Source organism: Meriones unguiculatus, chromosome 10, assembly GCF_030254825.1.
Source record: "Meriones unguiculatus strain TT.TT164.6M chromosome 10, Bangor_MerUng_6.1, whole genome shotgun sequence".
Lineage (NCBI taxonomy): Eukaryota > Metazoa > Chordata > Mammalia > Rodentia > Muridae > Meriones > Meriones unguiculatus.
The window spans coordinates 45,731,583-45,746,917 of NC_083358.1; positions in this window are offsets into that span (position 1 = coordinate 45,731,583).

A 15,335-nucleotide genomic window follows, 5' to 3' on the forward strand; every position below is an offset into this window, starting at 1 on the left:
GGGTTAGGGTTAGGGTTAGGGTTAGGGTTTAGGGTTAGGGTTATATCACTTTTCAGTTTTCCTGTTATACTAATTGAACAGGTGACACGTATGTGAATTAGTTTACAAAGTTGTGCTTTGCCTTTCTGTTCATTCGATGAAAACTTGTTTCCTTGCTGTACACTTCGATATATCACTTTTCAGTTTTCCTGTATTCCTAATTGAACGAGCGATGCACAGGTGATTTAGTTTACAAAGTAGTGCTTTGCTTTTCTGTTCTTTTGTTGGAAACTTGTTCCTGTGCTGTACAGTGTGATATATCACTTTTCAATTTTCCTGTATTCCTAATTGAGCGAGCGACACACTTGTGATGTAGTTTATAAAGTAGTGCTTTGCTTTTATGTTCTTTCATTGGAAACTTGTTCCTGTTAGGAACAAGTTAGGTTTAGGGTTAGGGTTAGGGTTAGGGTAGGGTTAGGGTTAGGGTTAGGGTTATGGTTAGGGTTAGGGGTAGGGTTAGGGTTAGGGTTAGGGTTAAGGGTTAGGGTTAAGGGTTAGGGTTAGGGTTAGGGTTATATCACTTTTCAGTGTTCCTGTTATAATAATTGAACAGGCGACACGTATGTCAATTAGTTTACAAAGTTGTGCTTGGCGTTTCTGTTCATTCTATGAAAACTTGTTTCTTTGCTGTACACTAAGATATATCACTTTTCAGTTTTCCTGTATTCCTAATTGAGCGAGCAATGCACAGGTGGTTTAGTTTACAAAGTAGTGCTTTTCTTCTCTGTTCTTTCTTTGGATACTTGTTCTTGTGCTGTACAGTGCGGTATATCACTTTTCAGTTTTCCTGTATTCCTAATTGAGCGAGCGACACACATTTGATTTAGTTTACAATGTACTGCTTTGCTTTTCTGTTCTTTTTTGGAAACTTGTTCCTGTGCTGTACAGTGTGATATATCACTTTTCAGTTTTCCTGTTATACTAATTGAACGGGCGACACATATGTGAATTAGTTTACAAAGTTGTGATTTGCTTTTCTATTCTTTCATTGGAAACTTTTTCCTGTTAGTAACAAGTTAGGGTTAGGGTTAGGGTTAGGGTTATATCACTTTTCAGTTTTCCTGTTATAATAATTGAACAGGCGACATGTATGTGAATTAGTTTACAAAGTTGTGCTTTGCTTTTCTGTTCTTTCATTGGAAACTTGTTCCTGTTAGGAATAAGTTATGTTTAGGGTTAGGATTAGGGTTAGCTTAGTGTTAGGGTTAGGGTTACGGTTAGGGTTAGGGTTAGGGTTAGGGTTAGGGTTAGGGTAGGGTTAGGGTTAGTGTTAGGGTTAGGGCTAGGTTTAGGGTTAGGGTAGGGTTAGGGTTAGGGTTAGGGTTAGGGTTAGGGTGAAGGGTTAGGGTTAGGGTTAGGGTTATATCACTTTTCAGTTTTCCTGTTATAATAATTGAACAGGCGACACGTATGTCAATTAGTTTACAAAGTTGTGCTTTGCGGTTCTGTTCATTCGATGAAAACTTGTTTCCTTGCTGTACACTTCGATATATCACTTTTCAGTTTTCCTGTATTCCTATTTGAGCGAGCGATGCACAGGTGATTTAGTTTACAAAGTAGTGCTTTTCTTCTCTGTTCTTTCGTTGGATACTTGTTCTTGTGCTGTACAGTGCGATATATCACTTTTCAGTTTTCCTGTATTCCTAATTGAGCGAACGACACACATTTGATTTAGTTTACAATGTACTGCTTTGCTTTCCTGTTCTTTCGTTGGATACTTGTTCTTGTGCTGTACAGTGCGATATATCACTTTTCAGTTTTCCTGTTATACTAATTGAACGGGCGACACATATGTGAATTAATTTACAAAGTTGTGATTTGCTTTTCTATTCTTTCATTGGAAACTTTTTCCTGTTAGTAACAAGTTAGGGTTAGGGTTAGGGTTAGGATTAGGGTTAGGGTTAGGGTTATATCACTTTTCAGTTTTCCTGTTATAATAATTGAACAGGCGACATGTATGTGAATTAGTTTACAAAGTTGTGCTTTGCTTTTCTGTTCTTTCATTGGAAACTTGTTCCTGTTAGGAACAAGTTATGTTTAGGGTTAGGATTAGGGTAGGCTTAGTGTTAGGGTTAGGGTTACGGTTAGGGTTAGGGTTAGGGTTAGGGTAGGGTTAGGGTTAGTGTTAGGGTCAGGGCTAGGGTTAGGGTTAGGGTAGGGTTAGGGTTAGGGTTAGGGTTAGGGTTAAGGGTTAGGGTTAGGGTTAGGGTTAGGGTTAGGGTTATATCACTTTTCAGTTTTCCTGTTATAATAATTGAACAGGCGACACGTATGTCAATTAGTTTACAAAGTTGTGCTTTGCGGTTCTGTTCATTCGATGAAAACTTGTTTCCTTGCTGTACACTTCGATATATCACTTTTCAGTTTTCCTGTATTCCTATTTGAGCGAGCGATGCACAGGTGATTTAGTTTACAAAGTAGTGCTTTTCTTCTCTGTTCTTTCGTTGGAAACTTGTTCCTGTGCTGTACAGTGTGATATATCACTTTTCAGTTTTCCTGTTATACTAATTGAATGGACGACACATATGTGAATTAGTTTACAAAGTTGTGATTTGCTTTTCTATTCTTTCATTGGAAACTTTTTCCTGTTAGTAACAAGTTAGGGTTAGGGCTAGGGTTAGGGTTAGGGTTAGGGTTAAGGGTTAGGGTTAGGGTTAGGGTTATATCACTTTTCAGTTTTCCTGTTATAATAATTGAACAGGCGACACGTATGTGAATTAGTTTACAAAGTTGTGCTTGGCGTTTCTGTTCATTCAATGAAAACTTGTTTCTTTGCTGTACACTAAGATATATCACTTTTCAGTTTTCCTGTATTCCTAATTGAGCGAGCAATGCACAGGTGATTTAGTTTACAAAGTAGTGCTTTTCTTCTCTGTTCTTTCGTTGGATACTTGTTCTTGTGCTGTACAGTGCGATATATCACATTTCACTTTTCCTGTATTCCTAATTGAGTGAGCGACACACATTTGATTTAGTTTACAATGTACTGCTTTGCTTTTCTGTTCTTTCGTTGGAAACTTGTTCCTGTGCTGTACAGTGCGATATATCACTTTTCAGTTTTCCTGTATTCCTAATTGAGCGAGCGACACACATTTGACTTAGTTTACAATCTACTGCTTTGCTTTTCTGTTCTTTCGTTGGAAACTTGTTCCTGTGTTGTACAGTGTGATATATCACTTTTCAGTTTTCCTGTTATACTAATTGAACGGGCGAAACATATGTGATTTAGTTTACAAAGTTGTGATTTGCTTTTCTATTCTTTCATTGGAAACTTTTTCCTGTTAGTAACAAGTTAGGGTTAGGGTTAGGGTTAGGGTTAGTGTTAGGGTCAGGGTTAGGGTTATATCACTTTTCAGTTTTCCTGTTATAATAATTGAACAGGCGACATGTATGTGAATTAGTTTACAAAGTTGTGCTTTGCGTTTCTGTTCATTCGCTGAAACCTTGTTCCTTTGCCGTACACTTCGATATATGACTTTTCAGTTTTCCTGTATTCCTAATTGAGCGAGCGATGCACAGGTTATTTACTTTAGAAAGTAGTGCTTTGCTTCTCTTTTCTTTCTTTGGAAACTTGTTCCTGTGCTGTACAGTGTGATATATCACTTTTCGTTTTCCTGTTATACTAATTGAACGGGCGACACATATGTGAATTAGGTTAGAAAGTTGTGCTTTGCTTTTCTGTTCTTTCGTTGGAAACTTGTTCCTGTGCTATACAGTGCGATATATCACTTTTCAGTTTTACTGTATTCCGAAAAGAGCGAGTGACACACATGTGATTTAGTTTACAAAGTTGTGCTTTGCTTTTCTGTTCTTTCATTGGAAACTTGTTCCTGTTAGGAACAAGTTATGTTTAGGGTTAGGGTTAGGGTTAGCTTAGTGTTACGGTTAGGGTTACGGTTAGGGTTCAGGTTAGGGTAGGGTTAGGGTTAGTGTTAGGGTTAGTGTTAGGTTTAGGGTTAGGGTTAGGGTAGGGTTAGGGTTAGGGTTAGGGTTAGGGTTAGGGTTAGGGTTTAGGGTTAGGGTTATATCACTTTTCAGTTTTCCTTTTATACTAATTGAACAGGTGACACGTATGTGAATTAGTTTACAAAGTTGTGCTTTGCTTTTCTGTTCATTCGATGAAAACTTGTTTCTTTGCCGTACACTTCGATATATCACTTTTCAGTTTTCCTGTATTCCTAATTGAACGAGCGATGCACAGGTGATTTAGTTTACAAAGTAGTGCTTTGCTTTTCTGTTCTTTTGTTGGAAACTTGTTCCTGTGCTGTACAGTGTGATATATCACTTTTCAATTTTCCTGTATTCCTAATTGAGCGAGCGACACACTTGTGATGTAGTTTATAAAGTAGTGCTTTGCTTTTATGTTCTTTCATTGGAAACTTGTTCCTGTTAGGAACAAGTTAGGTTTAGGGTTAGGGTTAGGGTTAGGGTAGGGTTAGGGTTAGGGTTAGGGTTATGGTTAGGGTTAGGGGTAGGGTTAGGGTTAGGGTTAGGGTTAAGGGTTAGGGTTAAGGGTTAGGGTTAGGGTTAGGGTTATATCACTTTTCAGTGTTCCTGTTATAATAATTGAACAGGCGACACGTATGTCAATTAGTTTACAAAGTTGTGCTTGGCGTTTCTGTTCATTCTATGAAAACTTGTTTCTTTGCTGTACACTAAGATATATCACTTTTCAGTTTTCCTGTATTCCTAATTGAGCGAGCAATGCACAGGTGATTTAGTTTACAAAGTAGTGCTTTTCTTCTCTGTTCTTTCGTTGGATACTTGTTCTTGTGCTGTACAGTGCGGTATATCACTTTTCAGTTTTCCTGTATTCCTAATTGAGCGAGCGACACACATTTGATTTAGTTTACAATGTACTGCTTTGCTTTTCTGTTCTTTTTTGGAAACTTGTTCCTGTGCTGTACAGTGTGATATATCACTTTTCAGTTTTCCTGTTATACTAATTGAACGGGCGACACATATGTGAATTAGTTTACAAAGTTGTGATTTGCTTTTCTATTCTTTCATTGGAAACTTTTTCCTGTTAGTAACAAGTTAGGGTTAGGGTTAGGGTTAGGGTTATATCACTTTTCAGTTTTCCTGTTATAATAATTGAACAGGCGACATGTATGTGAATTAGTTTACAAAGTTGTGCTTTGCTTTTCTGTTCTTTCATTGGAAACTTGTTCCTGTTAGGAATAAGTTATGTTTAGGGTTAGGATTAGGGTTAGCTTAGTGTTAGGGTTAGGGTTACGGTTAGGGTTAGGGTTAGGGTTAGGGTTAGGGTAGGGTTAGGGTTAGTGTTAGGGTTAGGGCTAGGTTTAGGGTTAGGGTAGGGTTAGGGTTAGGGTTAGGGTTAGGGTTAGGGTTAAGGGTTAGGGTTAGGGTTAGGGTTATATCACTTTTCAGTTTTCCTGTTATAATAATTGAACAGGCGACACGTATGTCAATTAGTTTACAAAGTTGTGCTTTGCGGTTCTGTTCATTCGATGAAAACTTGTTTCCTTGCTGTACACTTCGATATATCACTTTTCAGTTTTCCTGTATTCCTATTTGAGCGAGCGATGCACAGGTGATTTAGTTTACAAAGTAGTGCTTTTCTTCTCTGTTCTTTCGTTGGATACTTGTTCTTGTGCTGTACAGTGCGATATATCACTTTTCAGTTTTCCTGTATTCCTAATTGAGCGAACGACACACATTTGATTTAGTTTACAATGTACTGCTTTGCTTTCCTGTTCTTTCGTTGGATACTTGTTCTTGTGCTGTACAGTGCGATATATCACTTTTCAGTTTTCCTGTTATACTAATTGAACGGGCGACACATATGTGAATTAATTTACAAAGTTGTGATTTGCTTTTCTATTCTTTCATTGGAAACTTTTTCCTGTTAGTAACAAGTTAGGGTTAGGGTTAGGGTTAGGATTAGGGTTAGGGTTAGGGTTATATCACTTTTCAGTTTTCCTGTTATAATAATTGAACAGGCGACATGTATGTGAATTAGTTTACAAAGTTGTGCTTTGCTTTTCTGTTCTTTCATTGGAAACTTGTTCCTGTTAGGAACAAGTTATGTTTAGGGTTAGGATTAGGGTAGGCTTAGTGTTAGGGTTAGGGTTACGGTTAGGGTTAGGGTTAGGGTTAGGGTAGGGTTAGGGTTAGTGTTAGGGTTAGGGCTAGGGTTAGGGTTAGGGTAGGGTTAGGGTTAGGGTTAGGGTTAGGGTTAAGGGTTAGGGTTAGGGTTAGGGTTAGGGTTAGGGTTATATCACTTTTCAGTTTTCCTGTTATAATAATTGAACAGGCGACACGTATGTCAATTAGTTTACAAAGTTGTGCTTTGCGGTTCTGTTCATTCGATGAAAACTTGTTTCCTTGCTGTACACTTCGATATATCACTTTTCAGTTTTCCTGTATTCCTATTTGAGCGAGCGATGCACAGGTGATTTAGTTTACAAAGTAGTGCTTTTCTTCTCTGTTCTTTCGTTGGAAACTTGTTCCTGTGCTGTACAGTGTGATATATCACTTTTCAGTTTTCCTGTTATACTAATTGAATGGACGACACATATGTGAATTAGTTTACAAAGTTGTGATTTGCTTTTCTATTCTTTCATTGGAAACTTTTTCCTGTTAGTAACAAGTTAGGGTTAGGGTTAGGGTTAGGGTTAGGGTTAGGGTTAGGGTTAGGTTTTGGGTTAGGGTTATATCACTTTTCAGTTTTCCTGTTATAATAATTGAACAGGCGACATGTATGTGAATTAGTTTACAAAGTTGTGCTTTGCGTTTCTGTTCATTCGCTGAAAACTCGTTCCTTTGCCGTACACTTCGATATATGACTTTTCAGTTTTCCTGTATTCCTAATTGAGAGAGCGATGCACAGGTTATTTACTTTAGAAAGTAGTGCTTTGCTTCTCTTTTCTTTCTTTGGAAACTTGTTCCTGTGCTGTACAGTGCGATATATCACTTTTCAGTTTTCCTGTATTCCAAATTGAGCGAGCGACACACATTTGATTTAGTTTACAAAGCTGTGCTTTGCTTTTCTGTTCTTTCATTGGAAACTTGTTCCTGTGTTGTACAGTGTGATATATCAATTTTCAGTTTTCCTGTTATTCTAATTGAACGGGCGACACATATGTGAATTAGGTTAGAAAGTTGTGCTTTGCTTTTCTGTTCTTTCGTTGGAAACTTGTTCCTGTGCTGTACAGTGCGATATATCACTTTTCAGTTTTACTGTATTCCGAAAAGAGCGAGTGACACACATGTGATTTAGTTTACAAAGTTGTGCTTTGCTTTTCTGTTCTTTCATTGGAAACTTGTTCCTGTTAGGAACACGTTATGTTTAGGGTTAGGGTTAGGGTTAGCTTAGTGTTACGGTTAGGGTTACGGTTAGGGTTCGGGTTAGGGTAGGGTTAGGGTTAGTGTTAGGGTTAGGGTTAGGGTTAGGGTAGGGTTAGGGTTAGGGTTAGGGTTAGGGTTAGGGGTTAGGGTTAGGGTTACATCACTTTTCAGTTTTCCTGTTATAATAATTGAACAGGTGACACGTATGTGAATTAGTTTACAAAGTTGTGCTTTGCTTTTCTGTTCATTCGATGAAAACTTGTTTCTTTGACGTACACTTCGATATATCACTTTTCAGTTTTCCTGTATTCCTAATTGAACGAGCGATGCACAGGTGATTTAGTTTACAAAGTAGTGCTTTGCTTTTCTGTTCTTTTGTTGGAAACTTGTTCCTGTGCTGTACAGTGTGATATATCACTTTTCAGTTTTCCTTTATTCCTAATTGAGCGAGCGACACACATGTGATGTAGTTTATAAAGTAGTGCTTTGCTTTTATGTTCTTTCATTGGAAACTTGTTACTGTTAGGAACAAGTTAGGTTTAGGGTTAGGGTTGGGGTTAGGGTAGGGTTAGGGTTAGGGTTAGGGTTAGGGTTAGGGGTAGGGTTAGGGTTAGGGTTAGGGTTAGGGTTAAGGGTTAGGGTTAGGGTTAGGGTTATATCACTTTTCAGTGTTCTTGTTATAATAATTGAACAGGCGACACGTATGTGAATTAGTTTACAAAGTTGTGCTTGGCGTTTCTGTTCATTCGATGAAAACTTGTTTCTTTGCTGTACACTAAGATATATCACTTTTCAGTTTTCCTGTATTCCTAATTGAGCGAGCAATGCACAGGTGATTTAGTTTACAAAGTAGTGCTTTTCTTCTCTGTTCTTTCCTTGGATACTTGTTCTTGTGCTGTACAGTGCGATATATCACTTTTCACTTTTCCTGTATTCCTAATTGAGTGAGCGACACACATTTGATTTAGGTTACAATGTACTGCTTTGCTTTTCTGTTCTTGCATTGGAAACTTGTTCCTGTGCTGTACAGTGCGATATATCACTTTTCAGTTTTCCTGTATTCCTAATTGAGCGAGGGACACACATTTGATTTAGTTTACAAAGTTGTGCTTTGCTTTTCTGTTCTTTCATTGGAAACTTGTTCCTGTTAGGAACAAGTTATGTTTAGGGTTAGGGTTAGGGTTAGCTTAGTGTTAGGGTTAGGGTTACGGTTAGGGTTAGGGTTAGGGTTAGGGTAGGGTTAGGGTTAGTGTTAGTGTTAGGGTTAGGGTTAGGGTTAGGGTTAGGGTAGGGTTAGGGTTAGTGTTAGGGTTAGGGTTAAGGGTTAGGGTTAGGGTTAGGGTTAGGGTTAAGGTTATATCACTTTTCAGTTTTCCTGTTTTAATAATTGAACAGGCGACACGTATGTCAATTAGTTTATAAAGTTGTGCTTTGCGGTTCTGTTCATTCGATGAAAAGTTGTTTCCTTGCTGTACACTTCGATTTATCACTTTTCAGTTTTCCTGTATTCCTATTTGAGCGAGCGATGCACAGGTGATTTAGTTTACAAAGTAGTGCTTTTCTTCTCTGTTGTTTCGTTGGATACTTGTTCTTGTGCTGTACAGTGCGATATATCACTTTTCAGTTTTCCTGTATTCCTAATTGAGCGAGCGACACACATTTGATTTAGTTTACAATGTACTGCTTTGCTTTTCTGTTCTTTCGTTGGAAACTTGTTCCTGTGCTGTACAGTGTGATATATCACTTTTCAGTTTTCCTGTTATACTAATTGAATGGACGACACATATGTGAATTAGTTTACAAAGTTGTGATTTGCTTTTCTATTCTTTCATTGGAAACTTTTTCCTGTTAGTAACAAGTTAGGGTTAGGGTTAGGGTTAGGGTTAGGGTTAGGGTTAGGGTTAGGTTTTGGGTTAGGGTTATATCACTTTTCAGTTTTCCTGTTATAATAATTGAACAGGCGACATGTATGTGAATTAGTTTACAAAGTTGTGCTTTGCGTTTCTGTTCATTCGCTGAAAACTCGTTCCTTTGCCGTACACTTCGATATATGACTTTTCAGTTTTCCTGTATTCCTAATTGAGAGAGCGATGCACAGGTTATTTACTTTAGAAAGTAGTGCTTTGCTTCTCTTTTCTTTCTTTGGAAACTTGTTCCTGTGCTGTACAGTGCGATATATCACTTTTCAGTTTTCCTGTATTCCAAATTGAGCGAGCGACACACATTTGATTTAGTTTACAAAGCTGTGCTTTGCTTTTCTGTTCTTTCATTGGAAACTTGTTCCTGTGTTGTACAGTGTGATATATCAATTTTCAGTTTTCCTGTTATTCTAATTGAACGGGCGACACATATGTGAATTAGGTTAGAAAGTTGTGCTTTGCTTTTCTGTTCTTTCGTTGGAAACTTGTTCCTGTGCTGTACAGTGCGATATATCACTTTTCAGTTTTACTGTATTCCGAAAAGAGCGAGTGACACACATGTGATTTAGTTTACAAAGTTGTGCTTTGCGTTTCTGTTCATTCGCTGAAACCTTGTTCCTTTGCCGTACACTTCGATATATGACTTTTCAGTTTTCCTGTATTCCTAATTGAGCGAGCGATGCACAGGTTATTTACTTTAGAAAGTAGTGCTTTGCTTCTCTTTTCTTTCTTTGGAAACTTGTTCCTGTGCTGTACAGTGTGATATATCACTTTTCGTTTTCCTGTTATACTAATTGAACGGGCGACACATATGTGAATTAGGTTAGAAAGTTGTGCTTTGCTTTTCTGTTCTTTCGTTGGAAACTTGTTCCTGTGCTATACAGTGCGATATATCACTTTTCAGTTTTACTGTATTCCGAAAAGAGCGAGTGACACACATGTGATTTAGTTTACAAAGTTGTGCTTTGCTTTTCTGTTCTTTCATTGGAAACTTGTTCCTGTTAGGAACAAGTTATGTTTAGGGTTAGGGTTAGGGTTAGCTTAGTGTTACGGTTAGGGTTACGGTTAGGGTTCAGGTTAGGGTAGGGTTAGGGTTAGTGTTAGGGTTAGTGTTAGGTTTAGGGTTAGGGTTAGGGTAGGGTTAGGGTTAGGGTTAGGGTTAGGGTTAGGGTTAGGGTTTAGGGTTAGGGTTATATCACTTTTCAGTTTTCCTGTTATACTAATTGAACAGGTGACACGTATGTGAATTAGTTTACAAAGTTGTGCTTTGCCTTTCTGTTCATTCGATGAAAACTTGTTTCCTTGCTGTACACTTCGATATATCACTTTTCAGTTTTCCTGTATTCCTAATTGAACGAGCGATGCACAGGTGATTTAGTTTACAAAGTAGTGCTTTGCTTTTCTGTTCTTTTGTTGGAAACTTGTTCCTGTGCTGTACAGTGTGATATATCACTTTTCAATTTTCCTGTATTCCTAATTGAGCGAGCGACACACTTGTGATGTAGTTTATAAAGTAGTGCTTTGCTTTTATGTTCTTTCATTGGAAACTTGTTCCTGTTAGGAACAAGTTAGGTTTAGGGTTAGGGTTAGGGTTAGGGTAGGGTTAGGGTTAGGGTTAGGGTTATGGTTAGGGTTAGGGGTAGGGTTAGGGTTAGGGTTAGGGTTAAGGGTTAGGGTTAAGGGTTAGGGTTAGGGTTAGGGTTATATCACTTTTCAGTGTTCCTGTTATAATAATTGAACAGGCGACACGTATGTCAATTAGTTTACAAAGTTGTGCTTGGCGTTTCTGTTCATTCTATGAAAACTTGTTTCTTTGCTGTACACTAAGATATATCACTTTTCAGTTTTCCTGTATTCCTAATTGAGCGAGCAATGCACAGGTGGTTTAGTTTACAAAGTAGTGCTTTTCTTCTCTGTTCTTTCTTTGGATACTTGTTCTTGTGCTGTACAGTGCGGTATATCACTTTTCAGTTTTCCTGTATTCCTAATTGAGCGAGCGACACACATTTGATTTAGTTTACAATGTACTGCTTTGCTTTTCTGTTCTTTTTTGGAAACTTGTTCCTGTGCTGTACAGTGTGATATATCACTTTTCAGTTTTCCTGTTATACTAATTGAACGGGCGACACATATGTGAATTAGTTTACAAAGTTGTGATTTGCTTTTCTATTCTTTCATTGGAAACTTTTTCCTGTTAGTAACAAGTTAGGGTTAGGGTTAGGGTTAGGGTTATATCACTTTTCAGTTTTCCTGTTATAATAATTGAACAGGCGACATGTATGTGAATTAGTTTACAAAGTTGTGCTTTGCTTTTCTGTTCTTTCATTGGAAACTTGTTCCTGTTAGGAATAAGTTATGTTTAGGGTTAGGATTAGGGTTAGCTTAGTGTTAGGGTTAGGGTTACGGTTAGGGTTAGGGTTAGGGTTAGGGTTAGGGTTAGGGTAGGGTTAGGGTTAGTGTTAGGGTTAGGGCTAGGTTTAGGGTTAGGGTAGGGTTAGGGTTAGGGTTAGGGTTAGGGTTAGGGTTAAGGGTTAGGGTTAGGGTTAGGGTTATATCACTTTTCAGTTTTCCTGTTATAATAATTGAACAGGCGACACGTATGTCAATTAGTTTACAAAGTTGTGCTTTGCGGTTCTGTTCATTCGATGAAAACTTGTTTCCTTGCTGTACACTTCGATATATCACTTTTCAGTTTTCCTGTATTCCTATTTGAGCGAGCGATGCACAGGTGATTTAGTTTACAAAGTAGTGCTTTTCTTCTCTGTTCTTTCGTTGGATACTTGTTCTTGTGCTGTACAGTGCGATATATCACTTTTCAGTTTTCCTGTATTCCTAATTGAGCGAACGACACACATTTGATTTAGTTTACAATGTACTGCTTTGCTTTCCTGTTCTTTCGTTGGATACTTGTTCTTGTGCTGTACAGTGCGATATATCACTTTTCAGTTTTCCTGTTATACTAATTGAACGGGCGACACATATGTGAATTAATTTACAAAGTTGTGATTTGCTTTTCTATTCTTTCATTGGAAACTTTTTCCTGTTAGTAACAAGTTAGGGTTAGGGTTAGGGTTAGGATTAGGGTTAGGGTTAGGGTTATATCACTTTTCAGTTTTCCTGTTATAATAATTGAACAGGCGACATGTATGTGAATTAGTTTACAAAGTTGTGCTTTGCTTTTCTGTTCTTTCATTGGAAACTTGTTCCTGTTAGGAACAAGTTATGTTTAGGGTTAGGATTAGGGTAGGCTTAGTGTTAGGGTTAGGGTTACGGTTAGGGTTAGGGTTAGGGTTAGGGTAGGGTTAGGGTTAGTGTTAGGGTCAGGGCTAGGGTTAGGGTTAGGGTAGGGTTAGGGTTAGGGTTAGGGTTAGGGTTAAGGGTTAGGGTTAGGGTTAGGGTTAGGGTTAGGGTTATATCACTTTTCAGTTTTCCTGTTATAATAATTGAACAGGCGACACGTATGTCAATTAGTTTACAAAGTTGTGCTTTGCGGTTCTGTTCATTCGATGAAAACTTGTTTCCTTGCTGTACACTTCGATATATCACTTTTCAGTTTTCCTGTATTCCTATTTGAGCGAGCGATGCACAGGTGATTTAGTTTACAAAGTAGTGCTTTTCTTCTCTGTTCTTTCGTTGGAAACTTGTTCCTGTGCTGTACAGTGTGATATATCACTTTTCAGTTTTCCTGTTATACTAATTGAATGGACGACACATATGTGAATTAGTTTACAAAGTTGTGATTTGCTTTTCTATTCTTTCATTGGAAACTTTTTCCTGTTAGTAACAAGTTAGGGTTAGGGCTAGGGTTAGGGTTAGGGTTAGGGTTAAGGGTTAGGGTTAGGGTTAGGGTTATATCACTTTTCAGTTTTCCTGTTATAATAATTGAACAGGCGACACGTATGTGAATTAGTTTACAAAGTTGTGCTTGGCGTTTCTGTTCATTCAATGAAAACTTGTTTCTTTGCTGTACACTAAGATATATCACTTTTCAGTTTTCCTGTATTCCTAATTGAGCGAGCAATGCACAGGTGATTTAGTTTACAAAGTAGTGCTTTTCTTCTCTGTTCTTTCGTTGGATACTTGTTCTTGTGCTGTACAGTGCGATATATCACATTTCACTTTTCCTGTATTCCTAATTGAGTGAGCGACACACATTTGATTTAGTTTACAATGTACTGCTTTGCTTTTCTGTTCTTTCGTTGGAAACTTGTTCCTGTGCTGTACAGTGCGATATATCACTTTTCAGTTTTCCTGTATTCCTAATTGAGCGAGCGACACACATTTGACTTAGTTTACAATCTACTGCTTTGCTTTTCTGTTCTTTCGTTGGAAACTTGTTCCTGTGTTGTACAGTGTGATATATCACTTTTCAGTTTTCCTGTTATACTAATTGAACGGGCGAAACATATGTGATTTAGTTTACAAAGTTGTGATTTGCTTTTCTATTCTTTCATTGGAAACTTTTTCCTGTTAGTAACAAGTTAGGGTTAGGGTTAGGGTTAGGGTTAGTGTTAGGGTCAGGGTTAGGGTTATATCACTTTTCAGTTTTCCTGTTATAATAATTGAACAGGCGACATGTATGTGAATTAGTTTACAAAGTTGTGCTTTGCGTTTCTGTTCATTCGCTGAAACCTTGTTCCTTTGCCGTACACTTCGATATATGACTTTTCAGTTTTCCTGTATTCCTAATTGAGCGAGCGATGCACAGGTTATTTACTTTAGAAAGTAGTGCTTTGCTTCTCTTTTCTTTCTTTGGAAACTTGTTCCTGTGCTGTACAGTGTGATATATCACTTTTCGTTTTCCTGTTATACTAATTGAACGGGCGACACATATGTGAATTAGGTTAGAAAGTTGTGCTTTGCTTTTCTGTTCTTTCGTTGGAAACTTGTTCCTGTGCTATACAGTGCGATATATCACTTTTCAGTTTTACTGTATTCCGAAAAGAGCGAGTGACACACATGTGATTTAGTTTACAAAGTTGTGCTTTGCTTTTCTGTTCTTTCATTGGAAACTTGTTCCTGTTAGGAACAAGTTATGTTTAGGGTTAGGGTTAGGGTTAGCTTAGTGTTACGGTTAGGGTTACGGTTAGGGTTCAGGTTAGGGTAGGGTTAGGGTTAGTGTTAGGGTTAGTGTTAGGTTTAGGGTTAGGGTTAGGGTAGGGTTAGGGTTAGGGTTAGGGTTAGGGTTAGGGTTAGGGTTTAGGGTTAGGGTTATATCACTTTTCAGTTTTCCTTTTATACTAATTGAACAGGTGACACGTATGTGAATTAGTTTACAAAGTTGTGCTTTGCTTTTCTGTTCATTCGATGAAAACTTGTTTCTTTGCCGTACACTTCGATATATCACTTTTCAGTTTTCCTGTATTCCTAATTGAACGAGCGATGCACAGGTGATTTAGTTTACAAAGTAGTGCTTTGCTTTTCTGTTCTTTTGTTGGAAACTTGTTCCTGTGCTGTACAGTGTGATATATCACTTTTCAATTTTCCTGTATTCCTAATTGAGCGAGCGACACACTTGTGATGTAGTTTATAAAGTAGTGCTTTGCTTTTATGTTCTTTCATTGGAAACTTGTTCCTGTTAGGAACAAGTTAGGTTTAGGGTTAGGGTTAGGGTTAGGGTAGGGTTAGGGTTAGGGTTAGGGTTATGGTTAGGGTTAGGGGTAGGGTTAGGGTTAGGGTTAGGGTTAAGGGTTAGGGTTAAGGGTTAGGGTTAGGGTTAGGGTTATATCACTTTTCAGTGTTCCTGTTATAATAATTGAACAGGCGACACGTATGTCAATTAGTTTACAAAGTTGTGCTTGGCGTTTCTGTTCATTCTATGAAAACTTGTTTCTTTGCTGTACACTAAGATATATCACTTTTCAGTTTTCCTGTATTCCTAATTGAGCGAGCAATGCACAGGTGGTTTAGTTTACAAAGTAGTGCTTTTCTTCTCTGTTCTTTCTTTGGATACTTGTTCTTGTGCTGTACAGTGCGGTATATCACTTTTCAGTTTTCCTGTATTCCTAATTGAGCGAGCGACACACATTTGATTTAGTTTACAATGTACTGCTTTGCTTTTCTGTT